This window comes from Cyprinus carpio, chromosome B3, assembly GCF_018340385.1.
Source record: "Cyprinus carpio isolate SPL01 chromosome B3, ASM1834038v1, whole genome shotgun sequence".
Lineage (NCBI taxonomy): Eukaryota > Metazoa > Chordata > Actinopteri > Cypriniformes > Cyprinidae > Cyprinus > Cyprinus carpio.
The window spans coordinates 7,323,155-7,336,411 of record NC_056599.1 but is presented as its reverse complement, the minus strand read 5'-3'; the positions used below and the strand labels follow the sequence as shown (position 1 = coordinate 7,336,411).

General features: G+C 40.2%; 1 long non-coding RNA gene across 1 annotated transcript; it reads right to left on the bottom strand.

Moving 5' to 3' along the window:
- Window positions 1–292: 292 nt before the first annotated feature.
- Window positions 293–1,154, bottom strand: LOC122136448. The gene is made up of 4 exons (XR_006154134.1): window positions 1,037–1,154; window positions 678–859; window positions 524–560; window positions 293–354 (listed from the first exon to the last, which is right to left on the bottom strand). It is a non-coding gene; the product is annotated as an uncharacterized LOC122136448 (long non-coding RNA).
- Between the last annotated feature and the right edge of the window lie 12,103 nt (window positions 1,155–13,257).

The following is a 13,257-nucleotide window of genomic DNA, read 5'->3' as shown; positions in this document are numbered from 1 at the left end:
ATTCAACTACAGTACTGGCAAAAGCAAACTACATTCTTTCATTTTCTTTTGGTAATACATTACCTGTTTCAGTGGGGTTCCAAATTTGAATTTTGCTTTGAAAATGCCTTGGAGCTTACAGTAAAAACTTCCAGCGCTGATTTTCTCCACCGCTTCTTTTCTTAAAATAATAAACAATGATAATGAGGGATCACAAAAATAACAAAAATAAATAAAATAAAATAATAACAAGCCATAGTAAAAACGTTCCAGGACTCAAACTCCAAAATTCAAACTTTAATTTTTTTTTTACTTTTTTTTTATTGATTCCTTAGTGGTTTTGTTTCTGTGAAGTATGCACACTGCTGTCTGATCCTGAAAAAGAATTTAAAAAATCATAATTATATAGTACAAAAAATACAGAGAATTTGTCACTGTGTACATAACATCTTAGTATTTTTTTGTGACAACTGACATAAAAGCAAAAATTTGTAAACTAAACAACTATAGCTAGAAAATGTAGCTTATTTGAAATTTACCAAACCTTGTTTCCTATTTCATCTTTAGTCAGCCGTGAACCTCTAAATAAAAATTAAATATTAAAATATGGAACTGAAATAATGTTTCATTAAGTAAAATCACTTCAAATTAAATATTTTTTGTCTCTTTATTGCTGTGTAATATTTTATAGTGGTAACCTCATGTAGGCTCCTGGATTGATATCATCAGTCTTTGTACAGATGAAGCTAATGTTTTTACATTCTCCTCCTGGTCCCAAGTCCTGAATGCAGTGCTTTAAATATCCCCCAGGGATCTTTGTCAGTGATTGCTCGAGATTGATATCACTTACAATCCACACAGAAGAGCACTCTCTCAGTTTCTGTTAGGTTAGAAATATAAAAAAAAAATTTGTTACACAAGGATAAATCTTACACTTGCATTAGTGCAGTAAATTATTATGTATTATTGTATTGCATTTTCAATAAGCACGAATATTCTATTGTTAAAAAGGATGTTAATTGCGAGGACAGTTGTTCAAGAAGAGTGTTGTATTTACAGATTTCCACAGATCTTCTCTAGTCTTATTGCAGTCTCCAATCCCAGGAAGATCAAGAAGGACAATGTGTTTCAAAAGTTCATCACAGTTTGGAATCTTGATTTTTCACACTCTTTACAAGTGGCTAGTACTAGCCACCGGGACTTGCACCACACTACATTCTGGCGAAGCCATGCAACTTCATTGGCAAAGTCAGATCTCTGTACAAAAAAAAAAAAAAAAAAAAAATGTAATGTTGATTTAAATGTGATTTTCGTTACTGCAAATTCTGAATGTCAAATTTACATTTATTAAGCATTATTAAGTAAATACATTTTTAAAATTAGACACATTTAGCTTGTTAAAACATACTTCTCTTTTTGAGATGATTTTTTTCACTTGTCGACAAAAAGCTAGTTGATTTCAGCAAATTTTTTATCTTTTTTAAGTTCTTCAATTTTTTTTCTTATCTGCATCTTCTCCATACACTGCAGTAATCTTTTCTTTAGCACTTTCAACATTTCATCATCCCTTATCCTCACTGTCATCTGACAAAACTCTGGAAAAGTACTTGAGCATTTTGTCCCACTCCTGCAAATACAGAAAGCTACATCCAATGAAATAAAACATCATATTCTTAGTTGGGATAGTTCACTCCCAAAATTAACATTTAAAACATAGGGTTTCCACCATACATTCCAAACTCCATAAAAAATGTGTTCATGTTCAGAATACAAATGACATTACCAGAGAAACAAAGATCTGTAGGTAAGAATTTAGAGCTTGCTACTTTGGTTGTGCGTCTGAGCATCATTAACTTTAAGTTCAATTCACTTCAATTTTGTGAAGATCAAAAATCTCTCTCAGATTTGCTATCCTTTATGATAGGCTACAATATGACTGAACAACATGTTTTTGTCATGAGGGTGAGTAAGTGATGACAATTTTCATTTTGGGGTGAAGTAACCCTTTAATTCCAAACATCAATTTGATTGTTTAAGACTTAAAAATAATGGTAAGAATATAATACTGAAGAAATATTAGTAGAATACTATAGATAATACTGAAACCTCTTTAGAGTAGAGTTCGATCTCCGCTTGCCGTAGTTGGAGTCATCCAGATTGGGCTTCCCACCTGAGTAACAACACAGCTGTATTGCGGCAATTCCAAACTACCAGGTGGCAGTAGATCCTCTTCTCCCAGGATTGCATTTCTATTAGGGAGCTCTTTCCATGTCCTGATTGTCCAAACATCCCTATTGTTGCTTTCCCTTCTGTTGTCTTTATCTATCTGATCCATCTTTGAAATGACTTCTCTGTGCATTATACAGATGAAACAGAGGATCTGAGGATGCATGCTTGTCAAAAAAAGTTATATGGACAATCATATTCCATATTGGGACTAAGAAAACACTTTTCATTAACTATGTAGGATTTTAATGTAGTCATGGGCTGGTCAATGTTTTTTATGGTTTGAATTTTAGTATTTACACCATCCATTATTTTCTTTGTTTGCACCATGATAGCCATATCTGTCCAGTGGAAGAAAATAGTTAATTAACGGTGATATTTAAAATAAACTGTACATTTTAAGATAACTGGCTTGTTCTAATTTTTATTTTATTTATTTATTTATTTTTGACTTACCTGTTGTCAGTGATGATTCTGCGCAGGTAATTGAAGAGGCACTGTTATGTGAAACAGATGATTCATCATGAAAGCGCATTCTTTTAGGACCTATTAGAGAATTAAAAACAAATACTTACTGACAACTTGTAAAGCCATAACAAATCAATGTATTTTCTAAATATAAAATATAAAATAAATCATCTAAACATAGTAGAAACAAACAACATAACCTAAGAAAAAGAAAAAAAACCAGTTTCAGAAAAAGAAAAAAAACAACGGTTTAGAATTTTTTTTCTTTTAGCTTTTTTAAAATGTTGACTCCAGAGGAAAATGTGACCTCACAAAATGAAACTCTTGTACAAACTCTTAGTACAATTCTTAACAAAATTCAGTACAAAGCCTCTATAATACACAATATTAAATATAGAAAATACCAAGTACATTAATAATTGATCTAAAAAAGTCATAGACTGATAGCAACCCATTCTTTCATAATAACTTCTTGGAGTTTGTCAGAATTAGTCTTGAGTTTGTCAGGAATTAGTGGGTTTTTGTTTGTCCACCCGCCTCTTGAGGATTGACCACAAGTTCTCAATGGGATTAAGATCTGGGGAGTTTCCAGGCCATGGACCCAAAATTTCAACATTCTGGTCCCCGAGCCACTTAGTAGTTATCACTTTTGCCTTATGGCACGGTGCTCCATCGTGCTGGAAAATGCATTGTTCTTCACCAAACTGTTGTTGGGTTGTTGGAGAAGTTGCTGTTGGAGGGTGTTTTGGTACCATTCTTTATTCATGGCTGTGTTTTTGGGCAGAATTGTGAGTGAGCCCACTCCCTTGGATGAGAAGCAACCCCACACATGAATGGTGTCAGGATGCTTTACTGTTGGCATGACACAGGACTGATGGTTTCTTCTCCGGACAAGCCTTTTTCCAGATGCCCCAAACAATCGGAAAGGGGCTTCATCGGAGAATATGACTTTGCCCCAGTCCTCAGCAGTCCATTAACTATACTTTCTGCAGAAGATCAATCTGTCCCTGATGTTTTTTTGGAGAGAAGTGGCTTTGCTGCCCTTCTTGACACCAGGCCATCTTCCAAAAGTCTTCGCCTCACTGTGCGTGCAGATGCGCCACACCTGCCTGCTGCCATTCCTGAGCAAGCTCTGCACTGGTGGCACTCTGATCCTGCAGCTGAATCCTCTTAGGAGACTCCATCCTGGCGCTTGCTGGACATTCTTGGACGCCCTGAAGCCTTCTTTACAAGAATTGAACCTCTTTTCCTTGAAGTTCTTTGATGAACCTATAAATTGTTGATTTAGGTGCAATCTTAGTAGCCACAATATCCTTGCCTGTGAAGCCATTTTTTATGCAACGCAACGATGGCTGCACGCTGCTTTCTTTGCAGGTCACCATGGTTAACAATGGAAGAACAATGATTTCAAGCATCACCCCTCATTTTAACATGTGAAGTCTGCCATTCTCACCCAATCAGCCTGACATAATGATCTCCAGCCTTGTGCTCGCCAACATTCTCACCTGAGTTAACAAGATGATTACTGAAATGATCTCAGCAGGTCCTTTAATGACAGCAATGAAATGCAGTGGAAAGGTTTTTTGGGATTAAGTTCATTTTAATGGCAAAGAAGGACTATGCAATTCATCTGATCACTCTTCATAACATTCTGGAGTATATGCAAATTGCTATTATAAAACTTAAGCAGCAACTTTTCCACTTCCAATATTTAAAACTTCAAAATCTCAACAGCCATTCTCTGCCATTATAAAGCTTGGAAGAGCCAGGACATTTTTAATATAACTCTGATTGTATTCGTCTAAGAGATAAAGTCATATACACCTAGCTTTGCTTCAGGGTGAGTAAATTGTGGGGTAAATTTGATGCTAGGCGCATCTCAAACAAGGCTACTGACTGGCAGATTATACGTGTATTTAGGTGTGTTCAACTTGAAGCGGCCCTGTGCAGACCGATCGGTGTATGACATCAAAGAAACTTTAAACAATACATTCAAGGTTAATTGGTTAGCCTAATTAAATTAATGAAAGAAAAGGACAGTATGTAGTATGTATTTTCAAAATGTGTTCGACAGGATGGGTGGCACAGATCTACATGTGATTTTAAAATCGATAAACTGCTGTACTGTTGTACCAAGCTGTACTGGCCTGGATACTGGTGTTTAAGCACAATTTTCCCTCAAATGAATGTATTATTTGGAATAATGTATATTGAAAACATCTAAATAAATCACTCTTCTATAAAAGCTGGTATGATACTGATATTGTGTTAGTTAGATAACTTTTAAATTCAAACGGATTTATTATCTTATAGTGAATTCTTGGATACATTTGGTTTCCAGTTAAGCCAAAAGAGTATGCTCTATACCCCTACAAGTTTTGTAAGAGCTCATGGAAGTGATTATTCTGAGGCAATATATGTTAGAGACAGCATGTTTCTAGGAGACACTGATATTCTTAAATGCAGTTGTACTAATAAATATATTAGGAATATTATAACAGGTGGTACAGCTACTTATAAAAGCTTATTGTGAAACAGTGTATTTATAAATATAAATTAGAATAAAGCTTGGTGTATTTGTTAAATATATTGTTTAAATAATAAAATAAAATTTTATTTTTCAGTCTGTCACGTTCGAACCCAAGACCCACATAACCTTTTAGTGTAAACTTAACGAGCCAATGCACATTGGCGTGAAAGATTTGTATCTCGTGCTCCGTCCCGCGTTGCGGGTATAAATGCGGAAGTGGATGCAATGCACATTTAGATTTTCGCTTCGGAGATGACCGGCTTGACTGTTCTGCTCTATCGACTTAGAGTGTTCTGAACGAGCTACGAGTGCTCTGGGGAAGAGGCTTCTTCAGAACCGGTGTTGGTGTGATGGCGCTGCAGTGGTGGTTTCCCCTGTGTGCTTCAGCACTGAGAAAGAGCAAATTTCCCTAAAAGAGCAAAACACGGGTGTGACATTGCATCTTTGTAAAGATGTCATTCCACCCATGTGTTTTGGGATGCAGTCGTTACCTGGCGGCAGATGACAGCCACGATTGTTGCCTCACGTGTCTAAGCATCAAGCACGTTGAGGCTGCTTTCATGGATGAGTCATGTTGGGGAGAGATCCACACTGTCCCGAGCTGTCGAGGTTGGATGATTGGTATCTTGCGGTGGCCCGGGCAGGTTCTCAGACCAAGCCCCAGTGCCATTCTTTCCGAAAGTGCATGAGGAGATTACTAGATCGTGGACAGCACCTTTTTCTGCCCCAAACCGGTCTGGTACCTCCTCCCCCCTCGCTACCCTCAATGGTGGGGCAACCATGGGGTACATGGCGATCCCCCCAGTGGAGCACGCTGTTGCGATGCAGTTGTGTATGAGGAGCTGTAGTGGAAAAATTAATTTACATTGATTCTGCATGACCATATATGCTTATGGAACATAGTATATGCATGTGTTTTCTTAGAACTGCTGTGTAGACACAGTGAGAACTGGGTTTGGGGCCAAAGTGTAAGATGTATGGGTGACAAGAGGTCCACAGAGCCATGTTGGGTGCAGAAATTGAGATCAAGAGCGATCCAGATATTTCGAAGCAAGAAATTGAGATCACACGCAAAAAGTTAACACATTTCTAAGAGGGGAATTGAAACTGTGCGGTTATTAATCAGAGCTGCAGGAAGCGTTCTGCCTGTCTGGCTTAGCGAGAAAAGTCGGATCTGTTAGAGATGTCTGACAGATTATTAGGCGCGCCAAAGGGTATCCACAGAGAGGGAAACAGCAAATATGGGGAAGTCCCAGAGCAAGCTTGTTAAATATGATACACCGGTATTTTGTGAAATGAAAAAAGTATATGGCCAGAAATGCATGCAAGATATGAGGAAATTAATTAAGTATCATGGTCTTCCGAAAGAGGGAACACTGAGTGTCAAAAGATTAAATGCTGTAAAAGGAATCAGTAGAAGAGGGAAGCGAGGGAGACGGAGAGCAGAGAGGAGGGGTCCAGGGCGAGCAGCCAACAGCCACAAGCCAGGGAAGTGAAAATTTTCTAATCACACACACACTCACACACACACACACACACACACATACACTGATTTACATTCTGCTCTCTGCAATGAAGAAAAAGCTTGCATTCCTTTGTGTACGTCTGATTTGAGTAATGAAAATCCTGATAAATGTACGATAATGTATAAAAGTGAAGCTTTTATGAAAACAGCTTCAGTTTTACCTAATGGCAGAAGATTCTGTGCCTCACTTATCGCTCTCCAAGGCCGGGGAACAGACACGGTCTGGAGCTACCGACTGAAGTGAGATAGGCGGGGGGGGGGGGGGGGGGGGGGTCCAAAACATAAATATGATGAGGGACTAATTAAAGGATGTGAACCGGTTGTAATCACCCCAAAATCTGATTACAGACCGTGTCAGCCTCGATATCCTCTAAAGCCAGAGGCAATTCTTGGTATAAAACCAGTGTTTGAGTCACTATTAAAAGAGGGAATAATAGTGCCATGCAATGATTCTCCAGTTCGCACTCCAATTTTTCCTGTAACAAAGATAAGAGACAAAGGTCAACCCATAGACTGGTGTTTTGTGCAGGATTTGCAGGCTGTGAATGCTGCTGTCAGACAAAGGGCTCCATCAGTGCCAAATCCATACACGATTCTGTCACAAATACCACAAGATGCAACATTCTTTTCAGTGGTAGATTTGGCTAATACATTTTTTAGCGTGCCAGTTGATAAAGACTTTGGTTTGCATTTGAATTTGATGGCAAGGGCTATAAATTTACTTGTTTGAGTCAAGGCTTTTGCGACTCACCAACTCTGTACAATGAAGCCCTTAGGAGAAGTCTGGAACATTTGATCCTGACAGTGGGAACCGCTTTGCTGCAATACGTGGATGATCTTTGCTTGTGTGCTCATGATGAGTCTACGTGTGCAACTGATATTATGACTCTCTTGAAACATCTGGCTATGGAGGTCCATAAAGTCAGCATGGCAAAACTGCAGTTTGCTAAGAGGCAGATTACATTTTCTGGGGCATGTAATAACACCAAATAGCAAATCACTGTCTGAAAAAAGGGTTAAAGCTATAAAAGATGTACCAAAACCACTCACAAAGAAACAAATGCTGTCATTTTTGGGAATGTGTTCCTATTGTCGAACATTTATTCCAAATTATGCGATTCTTGAGCAACCTCTGAGAGCCCTAACAACAGGAAAGGGGTTGAAGTCAGGTGACAAAATTGAGTGGATTAGAGAAGGCGGAGGAGGCATTCCCTGAATTATGAAAGTTCAGCTGTCTGCTTTCAGGCTTAACTCTGGGACTGCCGGGTACCAACAAAAGCCTTTGTTCAGATGATGGTAGATAAGAAAAATGGGTTTATGACTTCTGTATTGTTGCAACATCATGGAGACAAATTGAGACCTGTGGCATATTTTTCAAGCAAACTAGATCCGGTTGCAGCAGGCCTGCCACACTGTCTGAGGGCAGTGGCAGTTGCTGAACAGGCCATTATGGCGTCTAGAGAATTTGTAGGTTACTCTGACCTGACATTGATGGTGCCTCACGCAGTGTCTAATATTTCAAAAAAACAGAAAACATCACACTTATCAACCGCTTGTAGGGTTACGATACCACACTATCTTGCTTGATATGCTGAATATCACTGTTAAATGGTGCACAACCTTGAATGCTGCTACTCTCATTGTTGTTTAACAACACGATGGGGAAGAGCACCATTGTTGTTTAACAGCACTTGAACAAGCGGTACATGCGATGCCCAGACCTTTTTGTCGCATCACACTTTCAAAACTGTGAAAATGTCCTCTTTGTGGATGGCTCAGCTTTTCAAGATCCACAAACAGGTCTGAATAAGGTGGGCTATGCTGTAACAACTGAATTTGATGTCATGGCTTCTGGCTCACTGCCATCAAATTATTCAGCACAAGCAGCGAAGCTTGTGGTCTTAACTGAGGCATGTAAACTAATGACAATAAATGCGCCACAATCTACACAGATTTGCAAATGATTATGCAAATGAAAGAACTGTGGTTTTCAAAGGGGTTCACAATTTTTGCCGAAAACGTTTGTGAAAGATTTTTTCATTTGTAACACACATAATGTAGCAAGAGGCATAAAAATGTCTCAGGTATCCCAGCCAGTCCCGACAGGGCCTTTGAATACTTCTATGAGATGGACTTCACATCGAACTGTCCCCATGTGAAGGGGAAGAAATATTGTTTGGTATTGGTTGATATGTGGTGGTCCAATGGGTAGAGGTCTCCCCAACATCCAAACAGGACGCAGCAGCAGTAGCAAAGCCTCTGCTGACTGAAATAGTTCCGAGATGGGGAATCCCATGGAAAATCAGTTCAGACAATGGAACACATTTTGTAAATAAGGCAATAAATCAAGTGGGTAAGTTTTTGGGAATTGACATGAGGACGCACTGCAGTTATCACGCAGCCTCAGAAGGGAGCATAGAACAGCAAAATGCTACAATAAAAAATAAATTGGCTAAATGTTGTGAAGAAACTGGACTCACATGGGTTAAGACACTTCCGAAAACCATAATAAACATTACAAAAATAAATCAATCAAAACAAAACCCATCGAAATTTAAATTAGTAAACAACAGCTGCCATCCAATGAAAAGGGCAAAACAAAGCAGGGCCAAGCTTATCCACGGAGGTGTGTAAAGAGCATGACATGCCGAGCCATTAAAAAGAAAATAAGCCTTTCCTCTGTTGTTCCAGCTGCTCTGTGTGTAGGTAAAAAGCCAGGCTCTCAGGGGAAGTTTGTTATGGCACCCTCAGGCACCCCACTCTCTAAAATCCAGGAGGATTTTCGTGGCAGGCAGGATCTGAGTGAGCAGTGAGCTGGAAGGCAAAAATAGTGGCTGGGACTGCTCTAGGGTGTTTTCTGGAACTCACCTCAGAAGCTGCTGTGAAGGCAGCTGAGAGGGCAAGAACACATCCACGCCAGCCACACTGCAGAAAAGTTCCACCTGCATCTCTCAGGAGCAGCGGAGGAGAGCAAAAACTTCTAAGACACATAAACATCAAGTGTCCGTATCAGCAGAAGATCAAGGTCAAGACTGAGAAAAAACCTACAAACAAGACTCACAAGAAGCCAAAACACAAAAGCTTTTAGGCAAGATGTCAAAATATCAGCATCAGCAGTTGGGCAGCTCAACCGGAGGCCCAAGAAACTCTGGGCACAGAGAGAAAGCAAGGAAAGGATACACAACCACAGTTGTGCAATTGGTGCAATAAAGGGAGGAGGTGCACACTACAAAGATAGAAGCAGCAGAGCTTACAGGATCATCTCCAACTAAAGCTCTACCCTATACTTCCTTGGGCAAACAAATCAAAGACAAAGCATACTGCCAGCCGAGCGAACGGAGCGAATGGGGAAGACCATGGCACCCATTCAGACTACAAGGACTGTGTGGCCTGAGAAGTACAACATTTATAATGGCTGCACTGACTGTGATAATTTGTTCAATTGCATCTTACCTGACTGCAGAACTAGTAGGGGAAGTGACAAGTTACGAACACCACACTGAACCATACGAATCATCAACAAGTTAAGAGATCAACACTGACTCTAATGGTACCAACGCATGGACTAGACAAAGACATTGTAAAGGTAACAGAGAAGTCAAATGTGAAATTCAATTGCATCCCATTCATTAAGAACTATCCATATTGTGGAAGACCTGAATACGAGGGCACAAGCAGCGCTGAGTATGCACAAGTCTGCTTCTGCAGACATCCATGTAAATGGAGTGAGGTGAAAGCATACAAACATCCTGAGAGCTACGGAACAGATGGAAGATTTAAAGTGGTGAAGAGAAGCAAGCGTGGTCACAACAAAGGTGGGATGTCTGTCATAATCGCAAAAGTAAGGGCTTCGGATCAAGGCAAGTACTACTGTGGCATCCATTAAACGGGAACTGATTGGTAAGGGAAGACAGAGACACGTGCACAAGCCAGCACCACAGCCAGTGAACATCTTGTTGAGCCTGCTTTTGGAACCAGCTACCAAGGAAGAGGCAGCGTGGATGGGAAACGAGGAAGCGGGCAGAGGGGGAATGAATCCTACAGTGCAAAAAACCACGATGAAGTGCCAGGGGAATAAGGCTTGTACTTTGGCACTGTTGCAGAAAGAGGAGTTGAAGATAAACACCAGCTGCTGGCTGTGTCTGCAGATGTCTCACTCATGGGGAGCTGCTCTGTCGACTGTAACGACCCTAAAGGAAACCAGATGCCTAATACCTCAACAGATGACAGAAGTGTTGATGGCTGCGGATGATATAGAGAAAGGGAGGATGCCGAAGAGGAAACCGGAACCTGACTGCAAGGGGACACAGTGGGACGACAAATCAGAAATGATGATACCGCCGTTGAGAGTGGTGCACATGCAAGGGGATGTGTGCACTTGCCAAACGAGACCCAGATTGAAGCTGAAGGCGGGATGGTCCGACTGCAGGATCAGGATCGACATCAGGAATGGAACAGCGAATAACTGCACAGCGAACATTGATGGGACAATGACAATGTTCACATGTCCTTTCAACAGGCCTAGCGACACTTGACCTGCTGCGGTGTGGGTGTGTGGAGACAGAGCATACCATGACCTGCCAGAGAAAGGATGGACAGGGTGTTGCTACCCAGCATTAATGAATGTAGGGACATCTGTGTATTTACCAAGCGAAGAGCCTAAAGGTGAGAGTAGAAAGAGAAGGAGTGTTAACATTTTACCGGGGGCTCTACCAGAGAAGTATAATGGGTATAAGTTATCAGATCCTTGGACAACACCAGGTGCTAACATAGGGTGGTCACTTTTCTAAGGGGTACAGCAGTGAGCATAAATAAGATCAATGGGCTAGCATGGACAGTAATGGCCTTAGCTAATAGCACTGAAAATGCTCTGACAATGGTTAATGATGAAATGAAACAATTAAGAGATGCAGTTATCCAGAATAGGTTAGTGCTGGACATGCTTACGTCTGAATCTGGGGGGGTTTGTAAAATGTTAGGGACATCATGTTGTTTTCATATTCCAGACTACAGCGACAACATCACCAATATCATTGCCCACATGAGAATGGCAGTAAAAGAGCCTGAGCGTACACACAATGTATGGGCCGAATGGTTGACAAACGTGGGGAGGATTGGGATATTGTCAGGGTGGGACAGAGGACCCAGAGGTGAATGGCCGGAAAACTAACAGTTTATTAGAGCAGTAGAAAACTTAGAGAACAAAGGCGAACCACCGACCCCCGACTCTTAAGGTTCAACACAGCTGGAAGAACAGAAATGGTCCACAAAGGGGAGAACGAGTCCAGGTGGCACAGATCCACACCAGCAGACTCAGCACCGCAGATTGCAGGTAACCAGACGAGCTCTGGCAGCAAGAGAACTGGACAGAGAACAGGTAAGAGGCTGAGACAAAACTAACGATAAACGGGACTAAGACTAGAGACAGAAACTAACAAAACGTATGATGGGGATAGCTTGGAATAGACGCTGAGTATACAATAATCTGACAGAAAGCAGAGGGAACGGCAGAGGGAAACAGCAGAGCGAATTAGAGTAGAGAAGGAACAGGTGTGTAGATGATTTGCGTGGGCGCTGATTGCAATAGCAAGCCGCTGAGCTAAAGTGGCAGTAATGACAGGAAAGAGAGAGAAAAAAAGGAAGAAACACAAAACCCGACTCATGACAGATATTGGCTGTGCAACACTGTGTTACCAATTGTAGTGGTAGGATTTTTGCTGTTACTATGTTTCCCGTGTATTTTCCAGTTTGTATCCAGCTCAGTACAGAGACTGGTGAAGTCCAGCATTTCACATCAAATGGTTAAACTGAATGTGTATAATGAAGACATTATTATGGATTTGTGCAGGGAGAAAACTGTTGATGAAGAAACAACCAGTAGTGGAAGCTACAGTGAAATGTGTTAAATGCATGGAAACAATGATATTTTTTGAGAAAAATGATAAGTAAAGTTCAGGCCCATCTATGTCTATACTGCTTGCTCAAAATAGGGTCTATCCCCAAACAAAAAGCCTTAGCGTATTTTCTAACTTCCTTCACAAACTTAAGAGAGTGATCATTTAATGCAAAAATCAGAGATGAAGAGTATAAATGTGATGTAATGACTTAAGTTTGCTTTATTGGTATTATATATATTTTTTTAGTTTGAATTGTGTTTTGTATCTGTGAGGTGACTGAGGGTCTGACTTATGTCAGAAATGCAATAACGTTGTTTATTCATTTAACCCGGCTTCCAGAGCACATATAATGTTAATGGTGTAGTGAAAGTATAACCAGTAGTAATGATTTTTTGTATTTAGTGATCAATGAATGATAAAAAGGGATAAATTGATAAATTGTAGTGGAAAAATTCATTTACATTGATTCTGCATGACCATATATGCTTATATCTCAGACCATTATTTAGTTTTGTGCAAACTTCATATAGCTAAAAATGTAAAATCTACTTCTTGTTACAAGTATGGAAGAACCATCACTTCTACCACAAAAGACTGCTTTGTAAGTAATCTTCCTGATGTATCCCAATTCC